Source organism: Sarcophilus harrisii, chromosome 6 (assembly GCF_902635505.1).
Source record: "Sarcophilus harrisii chromosome 6, mSarHar1.11, whole genome shotgun sequence".
NCBI classification, from domain to species: Eukaryota; Metazoa; Chordata; class Mammalia; order Dasyuromorphia; family Dasyuridae; genus Sarcophilus; species Sarcophilus harrisii.
Window position 1 is genome coordinate 167,053,528 of NC_045431.1, and position 22,145 is coordinate 167,075,672.

Sequence of the window (22,145 nt, forward strand, 5' to 3'; positions counted from 1 at the left end):
TTGCTTCTGGTTTGCATCTTACCTTCCTGACCCTCTTTCTCCCAAAGATGCATGGGCTGTCAGGATTTAACTGTTGGAAGCCCTTACCTTTATATTAGTTATATAGATGTCACTCCAGCCCACATTTCTATACAAAATAAATTTCAAGAAGAGAACTAGCTCTAGATAGGTTTCTAGGAATATTTTCTTCAGCTGCTGGTGTTCTTCTTTTTCCTCTATCTGGATCTGGACTATACTCATATTCCTTCTCTGGTCACTGTCCCTCTTTAGGTGACTGAGCAGAATTCATATCTGTGACCTCTTTGTAGATTCAGTCCGAATGACTGCTGCTGGCATGGGGAAGCTAGAAGTCTGCAAACTCAAGATTTTGAATTTCAAACCTTTGACTTTCCCTGTGCAGGTTTCTTCATCATACAGAGTAAGTCTGGAGCAAAATGGAGATTCTGTGTGGAATTTCAAATTACTTAAGATCTCTGATATTTACTGATATTATAATCTCATCCTATATTTCTCTTTTCTCATATTGTATGCTCTGCTTTAGTTATTGTATAACTGGTATTTAATTTTTATTTTTGAGATTTAAAATTTTCTAAAGTTTGGAAAAAATTAACTACTCTGCTATTTTTCTTACCAAATACTACCCCAAGTTTAATTTATTCATATTTTCCATCATTTATCTTTTTGTTGGATTTCTACAACTCTGAACAAGGAATTTAATTTTTTTTCTTATTGTGTTTGCATTTTCTTATGAAAACCTATCTGCTGTTCTATATGGAATCCATATATTTAATGCTTATTATTTTTCTTATGGAGCCTTTTTAAAGAGAAAGTAGTTTGTCTGTCCTCCATAGCCTTTTTTTTAACTTCTTGACTTATTTGATACCATCGTTGAAACTCCTGCTTTTTATAGAATTGCCTTTTTCTTCTTCCTTCTTTCATAGAAGTAAGAAGTAGAATTTGGACCTGATAATTTCTCTCCAAATATTATTTCATTTCACTCAATATTTGCTATTCTGAATTAAATTATTGATCTTCTGTACAATTCCAAACCACTGCAGATGAATAACTTCCTTCTTAAAACAAAAAAAAATTTCTTCTCTCACTCTTCCTTCCCAAGCTTTATTCTCTCAACAATTTATGCTCTCTTACAATAGTTTATGATTCAACATGCATTCTTCGATGTAAGTCTCAAAATGATAAGTAGTAGGTTTAGTTTCCAATAAACACTCACAAGCCAAGATAAACATCTAAGTCTTATACAAATCATTTATACTTGATTCGGGTAAAAAATATTGGATGAGAATGTGAAATACAGGAATAAGCTTCCAATCAGACTTCCAGTTTATTTTATTATTATTATTGAATAATTAACAATATCAAAGAAATAATTCTGTAATTTTTATTTCATCTTTACATTTACATTTCATGATTATCCCTGTCATTAAAAAAAAGAAATAAATATATCTTTTAACACTCAAAAACTTAAAGAATCTCACGGCTCAAAATGTCTCTTCAGAGTCTTTACTTTTTGGAATTCTCTTGTCTGTTCTTTGAGGATAAGCATAAGTGTTAGTTTTAGCCTTTGTAAATCATCCCATTTTCCCTCTGGCCCACAACATGCTGTTGGCTAAATGGCTTAAACCTTGTTTTGACAGAAGACATAGGGTTTGAAAATTTTAAGGCAATCCTTCAAAAGAGCTACAGGGCATCCAATTGTTAAGATTAAAAAATTATCTTTCATCTTTTTACAGGTATTTTTCTTTTATTTTTACTCAGCTTTTTTTTTGACTTTTGTAACATATAGTCAAACTCTTTTTCTTTCCTCTATGTGGAAAGAAGTTTTTTTTTTGCCTTAGGAAGTAGATTTCTTTTCATTTGCAATCTGATTTCTTAGTCTTAAAGATGGGAATTTTTATTTCCTGTTGATATGTGTGTGTGTGTGTGTGTGTGTTTCATGATGGTCTTCCTGTCTCACCTCAGTTGGAAGTATAGTGACTATGCAAAGGCCCAGGCCCCCTCTGACTTATATGAGAGACTTAATTATTCCATTTCTATCATGGTATGTTTTATTATATTAAAAATAAAATAAATAAATATGAAAAAATCAATTACAAGTGAGTTACTTATATTCCATAGGGCACTTCCAGATGTGGAAATTCCCTCTACCAGTGCAGAACAGTAATTTTTCTGTTGTAATCTTAAATTAAAGCAATGAAAGTGAATTGTCTCCAATCATACATTCAATATATTTATGAGATTTAATCCTAGATTTATAGCTTCTAATTATAATCTTTATTTACTTTGCTACCTTAAGTTTTAGCTGCTACATTTAATCCTGATAAGCCCCAGTGCTCACACAATTTTTTTCCTGCACATCTTAAGGTAGAGAAGATGGTGCTTGTATCATTTCCCTCATTCCATACAGTTCAAAATTCTTCTAACAAATTTCCACAAGCCATTATGATCCCCTGATAAACTGCTTGTTTACCAGTTTATCAGTTTTATTCAATATTTATCCAGCTGCCCACCTGTGTGTCTTTCAGTGGTAATTCTCGTCTGCCTTGAAGTGCTTCCCTTGTACAAAAGCCTAGCTTTAAGTGTTTTTTTTTTTTAATTATTAATTCACTTACATTTCCTAAACAATATTTTTTTGCAAAATAAATCTGAATTCATATGTATTCCCATGTATATATGTGTTATCCCTATTTAACAGAACAAGAAAAATGCAAATAGCAGTGCATATTTGAACCATATAATCCTTGGTATTCTTTTCTATACTAAGATTCTATGATTTGCTATAGAAGAGAGATAATCTGAGGTAACACCAGTATGACCAAGGGAATTAAAGAAGTCATTACTCATAAGTTTTTGAATCATCATGTATACCAGTTCCATTCTCCATATTATTGTATTATGATAATATTTTGTTATGTTTAGTTTTCTAAAAGCAAAGGATAAGAAGGAATCACTGACAAACAGGACACCTCTGAAGTTTACATGTTGAATTTATTGTAAATTTAAGACGATGATGAAATACTGTTGTGATACAGGTCAAAGAGATGGTTTCAGAAAAACCTAGGGAAGATTTATATGAACTGATGCTAATAGAAGTGACCAGAACCAGAACAATTTATGCATGATTAATAGCAATATTGTAAATATAATCAATTTTCAAAGATTTGGTGACTTAGGTGCACACGACCAAGCACAATTCTAAAGGAAACTTGATTAAACATAATATTGACCTTCAGAAAGAGAACTAATGAACTCAAGACTGAAGATTGAATTATATTTTTATTCTCTTTCTTTTTCTTGCATTTTCCCCCTGGAATGTGGCTAATGTATTTTTTTTTTTTAATGAATAGGATTGTCAATTCAAATCTGGTCAATCTTGCTGAATTCAAATATGGTTTTAGACACTTAAACTAGCTCTATGACCTGGATAGTTGAGTTAAGCCTGTTTGCCCCAGTTTTTTTTTTTTTTTTTTCCATGTGTAAAATGATCTGGAGAAGGAAATGTCAAAGTATTTCAGTATCTTTGCCAACAAAATCCCAAAATGGGGTTGTGAAGAGTCAGGCAAGATTGAAACAACTAAAGAACAATAACAAACTGACAAGCAATTGAGTTTGAATAACTCACCCAATGTTATACAGCAAGTATTTGTGGAACTCAAACTCAGATTTTTTGAGTTGTGATGTCATCAGTGGACATTTCATGTGCTGTTTCCAATATGTTATTAAATCTGTGATTTCATTATTGTAGTCACTCTCTCTAAATATGAGAAAAATAGAGTTCCTTTATTCTTGTCTATTCTGTCTATGATGCAAAGAAGAGCTCTGAGAAGTTCTTTTTTCTCCCTCACATACTTGTGCCCCCTGTTCCTTTATTGAAGTAAGGAATTATGACTGTAGGATTCTGAACATTACATCAAATTTTGGGGTATGTAATTAAGTTTGGCAGAATTTATTTTTTGTCTTTCTTCTTTTAATCTTTATCATGTTTAATTGTTCTTTGAGATGATGTAAGAGGAACATATAGTGACAAAAATAGATGGTATAAAAGCAAAAAATAGCATAAAATATTTTTAAAAAATAATACATAGCAAACCAAAATGTATTATATGGCATATTATAGCATAAATATATAAAATAAATATAATGCACACAGATGAATATAGTAAACACTTTTACCTATAAAAGTATAAAGCATATTATTTTACTGTAAATGCTGTGTTGAAATAGAACTTTGGAATACATTTTAATGGCCTTGTTTCCAAAAAAAAATTGAAAAAAAATACCTGGAATGGAAATATTCTAACTATAACTATAGCATCCCAGAAGGAGGAGCTTGAGAGAAAAAACAAGATATTCTAAATTCCATTTGCAACTAGGTCCCAACCAATAATTCCACAAGGGCTCACATAGTATGGTGAAAACAAATGAATGAAAATAATTCTCCTTCGAAGGCATTGAGTTTAATTAGCTCTTTATATGCTATATAATAATTGGCTGTATTCAAATGGTTGACAGCTTCTCTTTCTGGCTTCTTTCTTCTTTCCCTGCTTTTCTCTGGAGCTTCTTTCAAAGGAAGATCAAAGTCTCCATAGCTGAGTGAATACTAATGGTGCATGCATTTGTCTGAAAAGCTAGAAGTCCCTCCAAATTGCTAAAGAGAATTTTTTTCCACCAAAACCTGTTAGGTTTTAAATGTATTTAACATTATTAGTTGAATCATCTGTTTGTTTGGATTTTTTTGAGGGGGGGGGGGGGAGGAGGAAGGGAAGGAGATAACTAGCAGGCACAGTCACTTTAATGTGGATGGAGTCACTATTGAATCATAGGTTACTTAACCCTGGTGACCTCCCACAAAATAGGGACTTGGAACTTCAGCTTGGCCATGGAGTTAATGAGTCTCTTCCTCATGCATATGCACTTACTTTCACATTGTTCAGAGACTGAGTTGGAGCCTGAGACTCCCACCACCCAAAATTTGAAAAATGATGAAAACTATTTGTTGGGGTAGATATGGTCCTGGAAGGAGGAATGTATTTGCCATTACAATTTGGAAAGGAAGAAGGGAATGTGTTCCACTCAATGAAAGCTGTGTCTATATTCTTCATGAACAAAACATGTTCCAGATTGTATTTAAAAAAGAAACTAGGGAAAAGATTGGTTTGAGAACATTTCCAAAGCCATTTTAAAACAAGTTCACAGAAAAGAGGCTCAGAAGTCCTGTAAGTGATGGGATTATCCTAAGATTAATTAACAATACAAAAAGAAATTACTTTTCTAAGGACATTTGCTGAATTTTGTTATGCTATCTCTACACATTTATATGTGCATTAGTAATAGGATTTCTAGCTTTGGTTTTATGTGTGTGTGTGTGTGTGTGTGTGTGTGTGTCTGGGGCTGGATTTGAATTCAGGTCCTCCTTACTCCATGGCCAGTGCTTGCCATCTAGTTGCCCCCCAATTAGTACAGTGAATAAATAACCAACCCTGGAGTTAGGAGAGTTCAAATCAGGCCTCAGAATCTATGACCCTGGGCAAGTCACTTAACCATCTTTGCCTTAATTTCCTCACCTATCAAATAAGCTGTAGGAGGAAATGGCAAATCATTCCACTACTTTTGCCAAGAAAGCCCATCATTTTGTCACTGGCATAATAATCACTGGGATTAAAATGACTCAACAAAAACACTATCACTATGTTAGGTGTGTTCGATATTCTAGTTTTGCAATGCCTGAGATAGACCCTCTACTACTTGGGATACACAACAGCATTTGTTATTTTCATTATGTTGTTAAAAGCTAAATCTCCCAACTAGGGACTGGATGGGATAGATGGCATCTTTATTGAATTTTCAGCTGACAGAAAGATAAGGGAGGTAACTAACACACTGGACAACGGAAGCCAGATATAAACATCTTGGCAGGCTAGAAAATTGTACTGAATCTACTAAGTTAAAAATGAAACAACAATGAACAGGAACTCATATTTATTAATTATGTTAATCAGCTTCATAATTACAACAAGATGGGGATAGTATGGATAGGCTATAATGTACAGAAAAAATGAACTTTGGATTTTAGGGGATGATGAAATCAATTGGAGTCAAAATGTGATATATTACCTCCTTGATGGAATGGGGGGAAGTTTTGGGAAGGAAGAAAGGAAGGAAGGAAGATAGGAAGGAAGGAAGGAAGGAAGGAAGGAAGGAAGGAAGGAAGAAAGAAAGGAAGATAGAAAGGAAGGAAGGAAGGAAGGAAGGAAGAAAAGTTGGGAGGATAGGTGGATGAATGGGTGAATAGATAGATGGATGGATGGTTAGAAAAAAGGAAGAGAGGGAGGGAGGAAGGAAGGAAAAATATGAGATAAGAATTTTGGGATTTTGCTTTTTTTTAAAATCAGGATTCTAGTTCATTCCCCTTATAAATTTTGTTCAATTAAGCGTCTCTCTTTTATTAATATTAACTTCCCATGGAATGTGAAAATTTACTTGAAGCCTTGGACATATACCTTATATTAGAAACCAGAGGAAGAAATTAAACTGTTCCCGATTCCTTTGTGACATAGAATATCACCTCTCAACCCATTTGTGAATCCTCTAAATGTAATTTAATCTGAAACCTTATTAAGTTTACCTAGAATTTTTTTGTCAAAGTTTGTTTCTACAGGGATTATATCAGTTTGTAACTATTTAACTAAGTCTGTTCTAATTGCTGGAAGAATGTTATTGTGAATTTTTTTCTTCTCTTTAACACTTATGGCCTACGAGGAATGTACAATATCAAAATACATAAATTATTTCTGTCACTGCCATAATTTAATCTACAAGAACTGTCAGTATCCTAATAACCATTCAGTTTTTCTCTGAGGCCTGAACCTGTGCTTGAGCACAGTAAGAAAACCTATGCTTTTTAAAAACCCCTGTAATTTCTGTGTTGTAGTAAAAAATAAATTTTGGCGCTAGTTACTATGTGAATTCAGAAAGGAGTTATTTTTTTCTAAAACAAAACCTAATGAAATCTTGACCAGTATTAAGAAAAATATAAATTCCAAAAATAAAGAGGAGACAGTTCTCTTGTATTTTGCCTTAATCAGAACTGTTTTCAATTCTGGGCTCTACTTTCTAGAAATGACATTTATATTGATGAGCTATAATGTGCTAAAAAGAGGAGAAAAATAGTGAAGAGCTTTAAGACAATGTCAAATGGGGGCAACTAGGGGGCACAGTGGGTAGAGCACCAGCCCTGAAGTCAGGAACACCTGAGTTCAAATCTGGCCTCAAACACTTAACACTTCCTGGCTGTGTGACCCTGGGCAAATCTAATATCTCCCAAGGCAGTTCTATTTACTTGTTTTTGTCAGGGGGGAGGGGAGGATGGAGTGTTTCTTAAAACCATTCTAAATCCCTTACTATTAGTTCTGACCACTGGAGTTAAGTGAAATCATAGTGTGATCCCCAATTTCCCCAATTACATGTAAAACAATTTTTTTTTGCATTTGTTTTTAAAACTTTGAGTTCTAGATTCTCTTCCTTCTCTCCTCCCCCCTCCCTATTGAAAAGGCCCATGTGAGGTTATGTAAAGTTTTTTCCACAAAAGTCATGACATGTAAGAAAACATAGATCTTTTCCCTCAACCCTCCAAAAAAAATTACTCAAAAAAATAAAGTTAAAAAAATAGTATGCTTCAACCTGTATTTAGACACAATTAGTACTTTCTCTGGATTTGGATAACATTTTTCATCATAAGTCATTTGAAATAGTCTTGAATCATTGTATTGCTAAGAATAGCAGTCATTCACAGCTGATCAGATGACAATGTCACTCTTACTTTGTGCACAGTTTAGAGAATAAAGAGGTTGAAGAGAAAGGTCAGAGTGTAGGCAGCATGGAGTTTGCAAATGGTCCAGCATATTGCAAACCACAGCATTTCTTTCTCAGTTTTCACCTATGTTCTCCATGTAGAATCTATCTAACATGCTGTAGATCTTTCTATGGGTCCCTTAATGTTTCAAGGATGCCAGCTTTGCACTTAGGCTATTAATCTATTATTACCCAGACAAAGAAAATATTCCATTTTGCAGGACTAGCAGAAGCAAGCATAGAAGGAACCCCTTCTCACTCAATATTATGTCTTTTTCATATAAAGAAAACTTTTTAAAAAAAATAATAGTAGAAACTGAGAACAGAAAACTCCTGAAATATGCCATTTCTTTTAAAATATGCCTCTACTACACCTTTTAGTTCCTGCCCCATTTTCTTCTCTCCTTCCCATTTCCAAGAGCCTTTTAGTCTTTTTCTAGTTATTTTCCTCTTTTCCCCATGTCTCCTCCCAAAACTTTACAAATGTCTGACTTTCTTGCTCTTTTTCCCTCTTTTTTTTATTCTGCTTCTATTTATCACCCTCTTTTCTTTCTTTCTTTCTTTCTTTCTTTCTTTCTTTCTTTTTTTTTTTTTTTGGTCATCATTTGTCCCATTTTGTCTCCTGAGCCAAAAGATCTGTTCCCCCTCCTTTCTCCTCCTCAGCATGAAAAAAAAATGAACAAACAACAAAAAATGTTTTCTACCCTTCCTCCTCTGAACTCAATAACTTTTTCCTCTTAATATACTCTACCAAGAGCTTGAGATTTCACCTGCTCTATACAAAGAAAGACAGAATTTTATTAATATTCCTGCCGAATTCCCACCCATCCTATCACAGCTGAGTTGATAGTCTTCTCTATAGCTTTCTCATGCTATAATAAAAAAGATCTTCCGTTATAATCTTTTTACTGCTTAAATCTTGCACCAACCTCAAAGGATAATCTAACTCTTCCTAGAAAAGAACTTTCTCCTTTTCTCTTGGACTTTTTTACTCTAGAATACACAAAGCTTTTTCTTTTCTCATTATTTCAAGGAAAGGTTTGATAATCTTTTCAGCAAGGGATAGCCCCTTTTTATTCCTCAAGGAAGACCTGATCAGCTAATCTTTTGTAATATTTCTGCCTTTAACCTTTGGATGTGTGTTAACTCTTGGAAATAGAAAATAACCTTTCCCCTTTTAACTTCCTCCCCTTGAGAATCCTTCACATACACACACACACACACACACACACACACACACACACACACACCCTTCTACCAGCAATCTCCTTACTCTGTACTCTCCCCTCCCCAGGTAGTGGAAGAGGGCATTGAGTTCTGACAAACTGCTATCAAGTACGATTTCTGCTGTGGTGTTATGCTCCTTGCAATTTTGTCAAATGGCAAGTTTACAGGCAAAAATGCACATCCTAGTAAAAACCACAGAATTGAGCCTCAAAGTACAGGTTAAGATGGTCATGTAGGGTAGGCTTCTGCATGAAACACTTGCCATAAATGCTGCAAGATTGTGATGATACCTTAGTGGCCATTTATGTGGTAGTGGAAGTTGCTGCTATGGTTGGATTTGCTTCCCACACTAAAGGCACATGAAGATGAAAATTCTGGACTCTGATGTAGAACACAAACCTTTCCTTATTCTAAAACACTTTGGGGTACTTAGTACACTTTATGTGACCCTGGGCAAGTCATTTAATATCAATTGCTTCAGCAAAAGAAAGAAACAAATACACACACACACACACACACACACAGAGCAGATTTTGGCTGGACTTCATTACAATTTTTCAAGTTCTGTGCATGCCACATAAGTCTATGAGTACTGAATGTACTTGATCCCACAATAGAAAAAAAAAAAATCCTCTGTCAAGGGCAAACACTATATAGTTGGGCAGAGTACAACTCAATTTCTCTCCAGTATGTGATCACTCACTGATAAAGAGCCAGATTCTTAGACCATAATCCAAATCCTAATATATTTAGAACACAGCCTACAATTTCAAAAGTAGTGTAAGGGGAGTGCAAGAGAGCAGAAATGACTGAGTCAGTACCTGTAGAGACTTATAGCTGTACCTCCTTAAAACAAACTTATTTCAGTCAACCAATCCTGAATATGTGCCATTGTTAGAAACAATGGAAGTCGGGACCAAGACAAGTACTTTTCCTCTAAAAGAAATATCCAGAGATAGAGTGGAAAGAGCAGTAGAACGCAGATTATAACTCTTTTACTTTAAAAGATATTAATTACCAAAAAAAATGAAGTCTGGCTAAGGAGTAGATTTTTCCCTTTGAGAATTCCCTGTTGAAGCACTTGAGAAAAAAAAATCATCTGCAGAAGATATAACAGCATAAATAACAACGGCATCATGGGGACTTTGTATTATCCTCATGTATCAGCAAACCACATTTAACAGAACAAATATTTTTTGCCTGGAGAGAGGTAGGCTCTCCAAACACAGATTAATCCTCTTAATGGATTTTCCTTACCTCAGTGAGAGATGCATTATGGGCTCTTAGGTCACACTCAACACACTGTTCAATTTTTATATGATGTGAGGTTGGCACCAAGATGGTTTTTCTTTCACACTGTGGGTAAAAAAACAATGAGCTGGGAGGTTTGGAGCCAGACTCTTTAATCACTTGCTCAAGATTCAGATCTCCAATAGAGCTACATTTGTCTAAGCTGTCTTTTTTCTTTTCTTTTCTTTCTTTTCTTTTTCTTTCTTTCTTTCTTTTTTTTTTTTTTTTTTTTTTTTTTTTTGTGTGACAGTTACATACAATTTGCTATGGGGGGGGAGGCTCAAAATACTTTGGCTATGCGTAAAATGTTTGTGTGATCAATAAGGCTCCCCTTGTCAGTCACTTCATTAGTGAGACTCATTCCTGAAGTGCTTGTTTCAACAATCTTTTCCTGGCAAAATGGGGGGGAAACTCTTGTAACCCCTTCTCCTTCTTTCCACCCAAACACCCAAGGCAGAAAGGAGAGCATTGTCTCCTGATTGACAGAGCCTATGACTGGAAACTTTCTTAACTTAGAAAAAAGCTGTGGCTACATTACCTCTGTGGGCCTGACTATAACATCCCAGGCTAGCCATTATCTGATCCCAGTTAATTATATGCACCAGCGTCTTTGTCCATCCTTGCCTTTGAGGATTCCTCTTCAATGGGCATGTCACATATCCAATGGACAGTTATTTAGCCATGAAAAACTTCAATCCCAAGGTCGGCTCTTTCTTGTAACTCACTTTTCTCAGCCTTACTTGCATGAAAACAGGAAAAGGTGCTCCTTTTCCCATGCCCCACACAGGACTGGGTAAAGAAACAGGCCATCTCTACAAGGGACCCTGCTAACTGTTTTCAGAGAATAAATATAGTCTACCAGTAGGACATAGCTCAGGTATAACTGTTGTGCACAGATTTTCCTAAAGATTTACTTTTTCTCAGTCTTTGGAATATGAAGCTGGACTGAAGATACTTTTGTATGTTTGTATATGTATATATAGCCACATATGCATCTGTATACACATATATGAGACATTTCTCTTAAAGAAAGGTAGTCGGATAAATAATTTTAAAATGATTCAGATCTATCAACAAAATAAAAACTGAAGCAATATCCTAGAAAGTGTTAGTCTCCTTTATGATAGTTTTGTCCTAAAATGAGAATAGCATCTTGAGTAGATGAAGTCCTATTCCTCAATTCCCTCCTTCCAACATTTGCCATGTCCACTTTGTAGTCTACTCTATGTGTTCTAAGATGTTACATTACTATCTAGTAATTGTTCTCATTGTACAGGATGATGCAATTTCCAATGGTTTCTCTTAATTCTTTATCAATGTTAAGTTGCTAAAAAGGAACTAAGGATACAAGTCACAGGACCCCTGACACAAAGAATACTTTTGGTAGGGATTTATGTTATCCTCCCAGAAAAAGTAGCCTCAAAATCTTCATATTACCTTGGAATTTTGAAGGGGTAATTATAGTAGACCTGAGTATGAGAGAGTGGGTTTGGCATACATATATTGCAACTGGGCTCACTGAAAAACATGACCAAGCAAAAAACCTGATGCCATATTTCATCATGAATGAATATATCTGGGACTACTAGCAAGAGCAAAGCAAAAATAGCCTCCCTGATCAGTAATCTGAAAGAATTCAAAATCTGAAAATATCCATTAATATAATGGTCAAAATACACATTTTTTTCATCAAAAGAAAAAAAATGTTTCAAACAATCAAAAAGAAAGTTCAGAAAACATGGAACCACAGTCAGTATCATCCAAGAATATACAGCAACTATGTAAGAAAAAAATAGATATATCCACAATCAGACATAATGTATACAAATATATATACACATACATATGTGTATATATAAATATGTGTACATACATAAAACATACCTAAATGCATATGCATACATATATATATATGTAAATGTGTGTATAGACCAAAAATCAAATAAAAAATTGGTGACTGCAAAAAAACCTTCTATAAGTGAAATAAAATCCTACAATGACAAAAAAGGAAGTTTCAAGAATTTCTGATAATAAGTAAACAAATGAATGAATGAATGTCAAAATCAGTGCCACTACGATTAGGGAAAAATGGAACTGCCATACATGGCAGTGGATAGGGCTGGTATCAGTGACATATAAGAGTATAAAGGAAAGGGAGGGAAAAGAGAATAGACTGGGAAAGAAATTATGAAGATAGAGGAAATTAATATTTCTCATAATTGGGATGTATTTTAAGCATATAGAATCATATTTTAGGATGGATGGGCAATTCAAAAACTTCACTATTTTTTGATCTATGAATAAAAAAAGATCAAACATATACCTCTACAATGCACTTCTCACCATGCCCCTATCCACAAACAATTTAATGTAAAAAATACACTAAAAGCAACTAGGGATTAGATAAACACTGGGAGAAGGAGGGGGCATGGTTAAGAAGGTAGAATTAAAGGAGAAGGGAAATTTCATACATGTTGAATTATAAAGTGAATTAGATTTAGAAATGGCAAGATTTAGCAAGTTCAGTCCATGGTGAATGCAAAGAAGTGCAAAGGAGTAGAATCAGATTACTCCAATCATGCATTGCTAATGTTCATTAAAATTATTTTGTTTCATTACCTTCATTTCTTGTGTAATAGAAGAGGGATGGGGAACAAATAGAGAAAATATTTAAAAAATCATATGATGAAAGTAAAAAGACTTAATAATCAACCCATCATGGGATTTCACTTACCTATAAGTATAAAAGAATGTATTTTCAAAAGGACCCATCATCAGAAAGAGGTGGATTTTCAAGTCAATATTATCAAACATTCACAGAACTAAGAAGTCTAATATGGCAGGAACCGTGTGCAACTCCCCCCTTCCCTCCCCCCCAAAAAAAAATCCTACAAAATTGGTTTTATAAAATAAATATGGGGAATAGGCCAAGGTGGTTGAGCAAAGGTAGTAACTAGCTTCAGCAATCTCCCAAATCACTCAAAATACCTCTAAATAATAACTCTAAACAAATTCTAGAGTGGCAGAATGCACTAAAAGATATAGTGAAACAATTCTTCAGCCCAAGGCAATTTAGAGGGTCAGCAGGAAAAATCCTTTGCTCCAGGGTGAGAGAGGAGAAGGTCCTGCCATAACAGCCATAATGCAAGCCAAATCAAAAACAGTCTTTGGCAGCCACTAAAACAATAGCAGTAGGGATAGCTTCTGGAGCTCTCAGCCTACAGATGGTAAAGGGGTCAAATAATTAGTCAGTAAGATATTACAGAAGTCTCTCTGCTAGTCTGAGGCAGAACTCTATTGCTTTTCCCATACTGATATCTGTGTCCCAGTTTTGGGTGGCAGTCCAAGGACAAGGAGAAGAAGCAGTAGAGTGGGGACCCTCTTCACAGTTCTAAGGCAGAAAAGAATGTTTGTGGCTATTCACAAACCAGAGTATAAAACAAGAGAGCAGCAAACATTTCGAATTAGATAGTACTATCTTGGAAGAACTGAAAACTTACAAAAGTATCTCTGAAACAGTTACACAAAATCTCTGAAGCTTGGAAAACTGCGTCATACACTCTGGAATCAAAGCCTTCCTTTAACAAAGAATTAGGAGTCAAGTAATAGACTGGGAAAATGAAAAAAACAATAACAACAACAACAACCAAATCCACTACTCTGATTGTAGACAGTTATTATGATTACAAGAAAGATCAAAAAAGCTCCGAGAAAAATGCGAATTGGTTTCCGACCATGAAAGAACTAAGAAAGGATTTTGAAAATAAAATAAAAGAGGTAGAGGAAAAATTAGGAATAGTAAAGATAATAATGCAAGAAAATCATAAAAAACAAATCAACAGCTTGATAAAGGAGACGCAAAAATGCTGAAGAAAATAAAACCTTTTAAGGAGAGATGGAGAAGGAAACAGAGAATAGACTAGAGAGAAATGAGTCAAATTTATTACAATGAGAACCATTCCCCAATTGATAAATCATGAAAAGCCAGGAACAGTCTTCAATGAAGTACTGATAGCTATCTATAGTCATATGAAAAAAAAAAAGTTCAATTCACTATTGATTGAAGGAATGAAAATTAAAACAATTTTGAAGAATTAGCATATACCTACTAGATTGGCTAATAGTACAGAAAAAGAAAATGACAAATGTTGGAGGAGATATGGAAAAAAAAATAGACATTAATGCACTGTTGGTGGAGTTGAAACCTGATTCAAGTATTTTGTAGAGCAATTTGGTACTACGCCCAAAATCATGCATACCATTTTACCTAGCAATACCACTAATAGATCTGAATTAAAAATATTTAAAAATGAAAGATCATACATACAAAACTATCAATAGCAGCTCTTTTCTGTGGGCTAAAAGAATTAGAAACTCATCAGTAGGGAAATGGCTGATTAAATTGTGATACAATACTGTGATGTAATACTATTATATTATAGGAAATACTAAGCAGGATGCTTTTCAAAGAACCTAGGAAGACTTCCATGAGCTGATACAAAGTGAAATGTACAGTGTACAAAGTAACAGCAATATTGTGAGATGATCAACTGTGAACGACATTACTTTTCTCATCAATATAGTGATTCAAGACAACTCTGAAAGATTTTTAATGACAAATGCTATCCATACCCAGAGAAAGAACTAATGGTGCTAAATTCAGACCTGAATTTGATCTCAGCATTTTCTCACTCTGGGTTTAATGCTCTATTTACCTGTATCACTTAACTTCTTTTATTACATCTATTATATTAAATGTTATTGAATTTAATAATTATTATTTAATATTATTGGAGAGGCTACAAAAATATAATAAAAAATTATACACTACCATTAGGGTAAATTTATATCAGGAAAACAGGACCAGTTCAATATTAGGAAAATAATAGGTTGGCAAAGCTAAGATGGTAGAGTAAAGGTAGGAACTTGCCCAACTTCTCCCCCAAACTGCTCCAAATTCCTTTAAATAATGACTAAACAAATTTTAGAGCATCAGAACATCTACAAAGACTGAGTAGAATATTTTTCAACTTAAGGCCAAAAAAGGTCTATGACACAAGGGTGGGAGCCTTGTTTGCAGAACCAATGCAAGTTGCACCTACCCAAACCCAGACCCAGCCCTTGGAGCTAGACATCTGAATGTACTTGTGGTTTCCAGACGTCTTAGCCCATAGACACCAAAGATGACCTGGTACAGCAGCAGAAAGTATTTGTGGAACCGGATCGAAAACCCAGCAAGCAATCCCAGTCTTCAATCCCAGTTCAGGCCTAGTGCCAGTCCCAACTCCAGCCTAGACCCCAGCATCAGTGAGTCTGGACCTCTGAAACAAGAGCAGTGCTGGATGCTTCTGGACCTCTCTGACTGGGGACACGAGGAAGAACTCAGAATGTCAATGAAGAGGGTGTATGGCAACCAAGTGAGATTCTGGTGTACAGTCCCAGCACAACCCCACCATAGTAGAGCCCTAGTCCTGGTCAGTACCCTAGATTTTACAGCTACAGTGGAAATATGTGTTAGGAACACATCTAACAGCTCTAAAGAAAAAAAAAAAGAGTGCTTGTGGTCAGATACTTAGAAGGATTTCTGAAAACAGCTGCACAAAGCCCTTGAAGCTTGGAGCAGTGTACCTTCCCCCCTGCAAACACGGCCCTACTTTAACAAAGAGTTAAAAGCAGAGTAATAGGCTAGGAAAATGAGCAAGAAACAAACAAACAAAAAAAGTTTCTGATTATTCAAAGTTATTATGATAACAAAGAATCAAAACACACACTCAGAAGATGATAACAAAGTCAAAGCTTCTACAACCAAAGCCTCCAAGAAAAATAAGAATTGAGCTCAGGCCATAGAAGATCTCAAAAGAGACTTTGAAAATCAAGTAAGAGAGATAGAGGAAAAGTTAAGAAAAGAATTGACAGAAGTACAAAAGAAAATACAAAAAGCTAATAAGGAGAACAATGCCTTTAAAGAAAATTGGCCAAATGGGAAAGGAGATACAAAAGCTTACTGAGAAAAATAATTCCTTAAAAACTAGAATCGAGCAAATGGAAGCTAATGAATTTATGAGAAATCAAGCTACAGTAAAGCAAAACCAAAATAATGGAAAAATAGGAAAAAAGTGAAATATGTTTTTGGAATAACAACTGACCTGGAAAATAAGTTCAAGAGATATAATTTAAACATTATTGGTCTATCTGAAAGTCATGATAGGCAATATTCAAATCTCACTCTCATCAAATTTGGTTCAAAGAGGAAAGAACACACACACACACTTAGTTGGATATAGAAATCTATTCTAATTAAAAGGGAAATAGAGAAGGAAATGAAAAGGAAAAAAAAAGGAGAGGGAATATTGAAAGGAGAACAAATTAAGGGATAGTGGACAGAAGCAAAATAGACTTTTTAGGAGGGACAGGATTAAAAAAAGAAATGCAAGGACAAACAGAAGAAAATCAGATGATGGGAAATGAATAAATTAATAATTATAACTTTAATGGGATTGGCCAACCCATAAAATAGAAGAAAATAGCATAATGGAAATCAGAATCCAAAAATATGTTGAATACAAGAGACATACTTGAAGCAGAAAGACACAGAGAGTTAAAATACAGAGATGCAACAGAATCTATAACTAAAGGGGAAAAAAAATGTGTAGCAAACATGATCTCAAAGAAAAAGAAAAAATAGACCTAATTAAAAGAGATAAGCAAGAAGACTAAACTTTACTAAAATATAGCATAGACAAAGTGGTATTAAAACATTTTTGCAACAAGTGTCTGATAAAGACCTCATTTCTCAAATATATAGGAAATAGAGTCAAATTTGTAAAAATGAGTCATTTTCCAATTGGCAAGTGGCAAAAAGATATTAATATGCATTAATATGAAGAAATGAAAGATATTATAATTATGTTTTTAAAATATTCTAAATTGCTATTTTTAAAGAAACTCAAATTATAATAACTGAGGCATTGCCTCTGAGATACAAATGATAAATGTTGAAGGAGATGCTGGAAAATAGATACATTAATTAACCATTGGAGGAGTAGTGAACTTGTTCAGACACTCTAGAAAACATTATGGAACTTTACCCAAAAGACTATAAATTGTGTATACTCTTTGATCTAGCAATATCACTGCTAGGTCTATACCCCAAAGAAATCAAAGTTAAAAAAAAAGAATCATACATCCAAAATATTTGTAGCAACTCATTTTTGTGGCAAAGAGTTGGAAAGTAAAGCAATGCCATCAATTAAAGAATGACAAACAGGTTGAGGAATATGGTTATGATAGAATACTATTAATATGTAAGAAGTGATGACAGGATGGTTTCAGAAAAAACCTGGGAAGTTTTATGTACAGATAAAAAAAATGAAGTGAATAGAAGAACTATGAGATCCTTGAACACAGTTTATTACCAATACTGTAATAATGATCAACTATGAAAGATTTAGCTACTCTGATCTGAGGATGATTCAAAGTAATTCTGAAAGATTCATGATAAAAATTTGATATTCAATTCTCTAGAAAGAAATGAGGAACTGAATGCAAATTTAAATATAATTTTCTCAGATTATTTTTCTTGATTTTTATAATATGGCTAATATTGCAAATATTAATAAATTCATATGTATAATTGATAACATTTGGCTTGCCTTATCACTGGTTGGAGAAAGGGAGGGAAAGAAATTGTAACACATTTTTTTTAATGTTAAAATAAACAGTGTAACATTTTAAAAACATACCTGTTTATATGTTTCCTTAAAAATTAAATTAAAGGACTGAGTGCAAAATATCTCACAATATCTTATAAGTTGCTCTACCAGAATAATGGAACTCTTAGTTCCTTTGGAATTTGGAGTATAGAATCCATTGAGCCTCTGTATTGTTTATCCACCAGGAATAATAATTTGACATGTTCAATGGACTCCACCTTGATCTTGGAGGTGGTACTAGTTAGCAGGAAAGACTTGGTGCATGACATGACCTATTACATTATGGTTGCACAATGAGCTAGAAATTGAACTGAAATCAGAGAACCAAACTAGAATGAATGAATAAACTAATTACACACTATTAAACATTTGCAATGGATAAAGCTCTGTGCTAAATAATACAGATCTAGATTGGAAAACAAATATAGCCTTTCTTACCAAAAATGCTGTTGGATGAGGATGCATTTTTCAGCTTTCATTTATGGAACTTAGGAAAGTTCCATGGCCCTTTTCAGTGCTGCCAGATGTAATACATTTTCTTTAATATTATTTCTACTCATAATGAAATCATATCCCTTTATGATTTTCACAGATACAAGAGATATATTGGGGATAATTTTCTTTTGGGTCTATAGAGGCTTGCATTTCCATAAAAAAGTATTTCTGAAATTCTGGTTATGTGTGCTAAACTAGGAATAGGATTAATATAGCCTATAGTTAGGGAAGGCAAAACCAATATCTGGATGTTAATGGTTTGAATTATTCACCTTGATCATTGTTGTGGGGCAAGGCTGAAATAGCAATGGTGATCTCAAGGCACTGCTATTGGGTTCAGAACTGGGCTGTCTCCAATGATTTCTGAAGGGTGGTGGTCAAAATGGTGACTATGATTTGACTTAGCATACATTGCCTGACAATTTTTGTCTCATATTTTTCTGTCTGTGTTTCTGTGTCTCTGTCTCTGTGTCTGTGTCTCTGTCTCTATGTCTCTCTTCATCCCTCCCTCCTTCTCCACCTCTGCTCCTTCCTTCCTCCTTTCCCTTTCTCCCTCTCTCTCTTTCTTCCTTCTTCCCTCCCTTTCTCTTTCTCTCCTTCTCCCTCCCTCTCCTGTTCTCTTCCTTCTTCCCTCCCCCCTCCCTGTCTCTCTTCCTTCTTCCCTCCCCCCTCCCTGTCTCTCTTTGTCTCCCAACCTCCTTCTGTCTCTCTCCTCTCTCAGAACCATGGTCATACAAAACAGATACATATATTTTCCATATTTGTAAGTGTATATATTTTATATATATAAAATATATATATATCTTTTATAAATCCCTCATATCACAGTAATAAACTCGTGTTCATAAAACATAATTTCTTAGGCAATTCTCACTCACTTCATATTACAGGTCTTTGCCACTACAAAAGTTGTGCTTCAAATATTTTTATGTATGCCCTTTCCCATTTTCTTTTATTCCTTTGAGTTTTTGCCTACTAATATTATTTCTGGTTCCAAGGATATGCTCATTAGTGAATTTGGGGAATAATTCTGAATTGCTCTCCAGAAATTCTGAATGAATTCATTGCTCTATCAGCTGTGCATTAATCTAGTTTTTGTTAAGGACCATGCCTGGGTGAAAGGGCAGGTCAATTTCTGAGATCCTCCACAGCTGTGAATCATAACACTTGAAGGAGTTGCAAAGCAGCCTTTGCTGATGCAGATATTGCTTGTGGATTGGGGATGAAATGAATTGGAGTCAAGAGGGAAGAGGAGAGAGGTCAGAGAATCCAACTGCCTCTTAGTCTCCTTGTATCATCATCATCATCCTCTCACATGAAGAGATCCATTCTACAGCTCTGAGTTAGACCTATAGCAGCCATTGGCAGGTGGCCCCTGTATCACAACAAGTTTTCTTTCCACAACCTCCTCAACAACTGTATTTTTCTCTTTTCATCATCTTTATTAAACTTACAAGTATGCAATGTAATCTCTGAGTTGGCTACCTAATAATGTATTTATGAAATGCCTACTATATGCCCTGCCATGTGCTAGGTACTGGAAATATAAAATATAAATGTAAGCAAGATAGTTCCTGCCTTAATTTGGGAAGAAATCACATAGGGACAACTGGGTATAGCATAAAGGAAGTAGCATAAAGCAGTTGTGTGCTAGAATTGATTCATAGCTATTCACAGGAGCTAATTGTCAAATTTTCAGGAATATTGTGAGACAGTTGTTAAATACAGCCAGTGTACATTTCAATCAACTTTTGCATCAGTAATGTTTTTTATTGTTTTCAAAAATTTGATGTCAATCAGAACAGAACAATTTTTTCAACATACCATCATCTACTTTATATAGTCATTTCTTTACCAATAAATATTTAAAAGCGAAATTAATTGCATTTTGTTCTTATGTTATAATATTCTTCTCTAAAATATAATATTCTCTTGGAGCAGGTTTCTTGGGGGCTTCTGGAGGCAGCCTTCCTTTCAGTTTAATAATCACAAAAGGAGCCAGGGATTAAAATCCAAATCCTTTATTGTCTCCTTCAAAGTCTTGTCTCCTTCACTTGGGGCTCAGCTAGTTTTTCTTAGAGGCCTTCTGTAGTCTTGGTTCCGAGAACTTAAGCTGCCTTCTCTGGCTTCTGAATCTCCTCGATTGAATCCTGGCTGAGGCTCTCTGAGTGCTTCTAGTGGGATTCTCCTTTCTGGCCCTGACAGTTCCTCCTTATATGTTCCACACTGAGTATACACCAATCATTATATCACTAGGAAACCATTATTTGTTGTAGGATTAAATCAATGCTAAACTAGATTTAACCAGTGTCTCCTCAATTCCACTTACTTAGCACCTCATAAGAATCCTAACATTATGGTACTAATATAATGTTGACAAGAATGTCTGGAGTATTTATAGAGTTGGACAATTTTCCTAAACTCATCTTTTGGAACACTTTAAAATCATAGATCATAAATACCATGTGATTATTCAGTATCTGAAACAAAACAAGTTATCATTTTAAAATATTTCTGGATGAAATTTATTCTATTTATCAGTAATCTATAAAAAATCAAACTGTAGCTAAAGCGCATGAAATTATTAAAATTTATTATTGAGTGCTCAGACTGAAATGAGCATCACATTTTCTCTGGGCTGGTCTGCTTTATGGCGTGCTACATTCATTTTCCACAATCTGTTTATTCTGGTTTGGCAAAGAGTTTAGTTAAAATTAATTTTTGTGAGATCTTAGGTCTTTGCTACTAGATAATCTTGAAGAATTTCCATTACTTTCAGCTGCATTACAGTCAAGATCAACTAACAGCACAAAAAATTAATCAAATGCAGCACAAGAGCTTTGGAAAATTTAAAGTTTGATGCTGGAATACATTAATCTCAAGTTGAAGATCTGATTAAGTCAGATGAGTTTAAAAATGTTCCTTTTAAGATAAAATAAATGTAATACCCTTCCTAAGAATATGTTATTGGGAAATTCATCACATTAACTTATGTTATTTATTAGACAGAAACAATGATCAAAGTTGTTTTTTTTAATAATTGTTAGTATTTTGATTTATTAGAACCACTTGGTTTTATGAACAATTAACTACAACATGGACAAGTGGTGAAAATGCATCATTTGTGGACATGGCTCTCATCAACAATGAGATGATTCAGGCCATTCTAATGTTCTTGTGATGAAGACAGCCATCTGCACTTAGAGAGAGGACAATGGGAACTGAATATGGACAATAACATAGTATCTTCACTCTTTTTGTTTTCTTTCTCTTTTTTCCGTTTTGATCTGATTTATTTATTTATTTTTTTTGTGCAGCATGATACTTGTGAAAGTATGTATAAAGGAACTGCACATGTTTAACATATTGGATCACTTGCCATCTTGGGGGTGTGTGTGGGGGAGGAGGAAGCAAAGGGGAAAAAAACTAAAACACAAGGTTTTGTAAGGGTGAATGTTGAAAAGCATGCATGTATATATTTTGGGAAAAAAAAGCTTTAAAAAAGTCATCATGGGCCTTATTTGGTAAAAGAAATGCATCATTTAAAGGAAA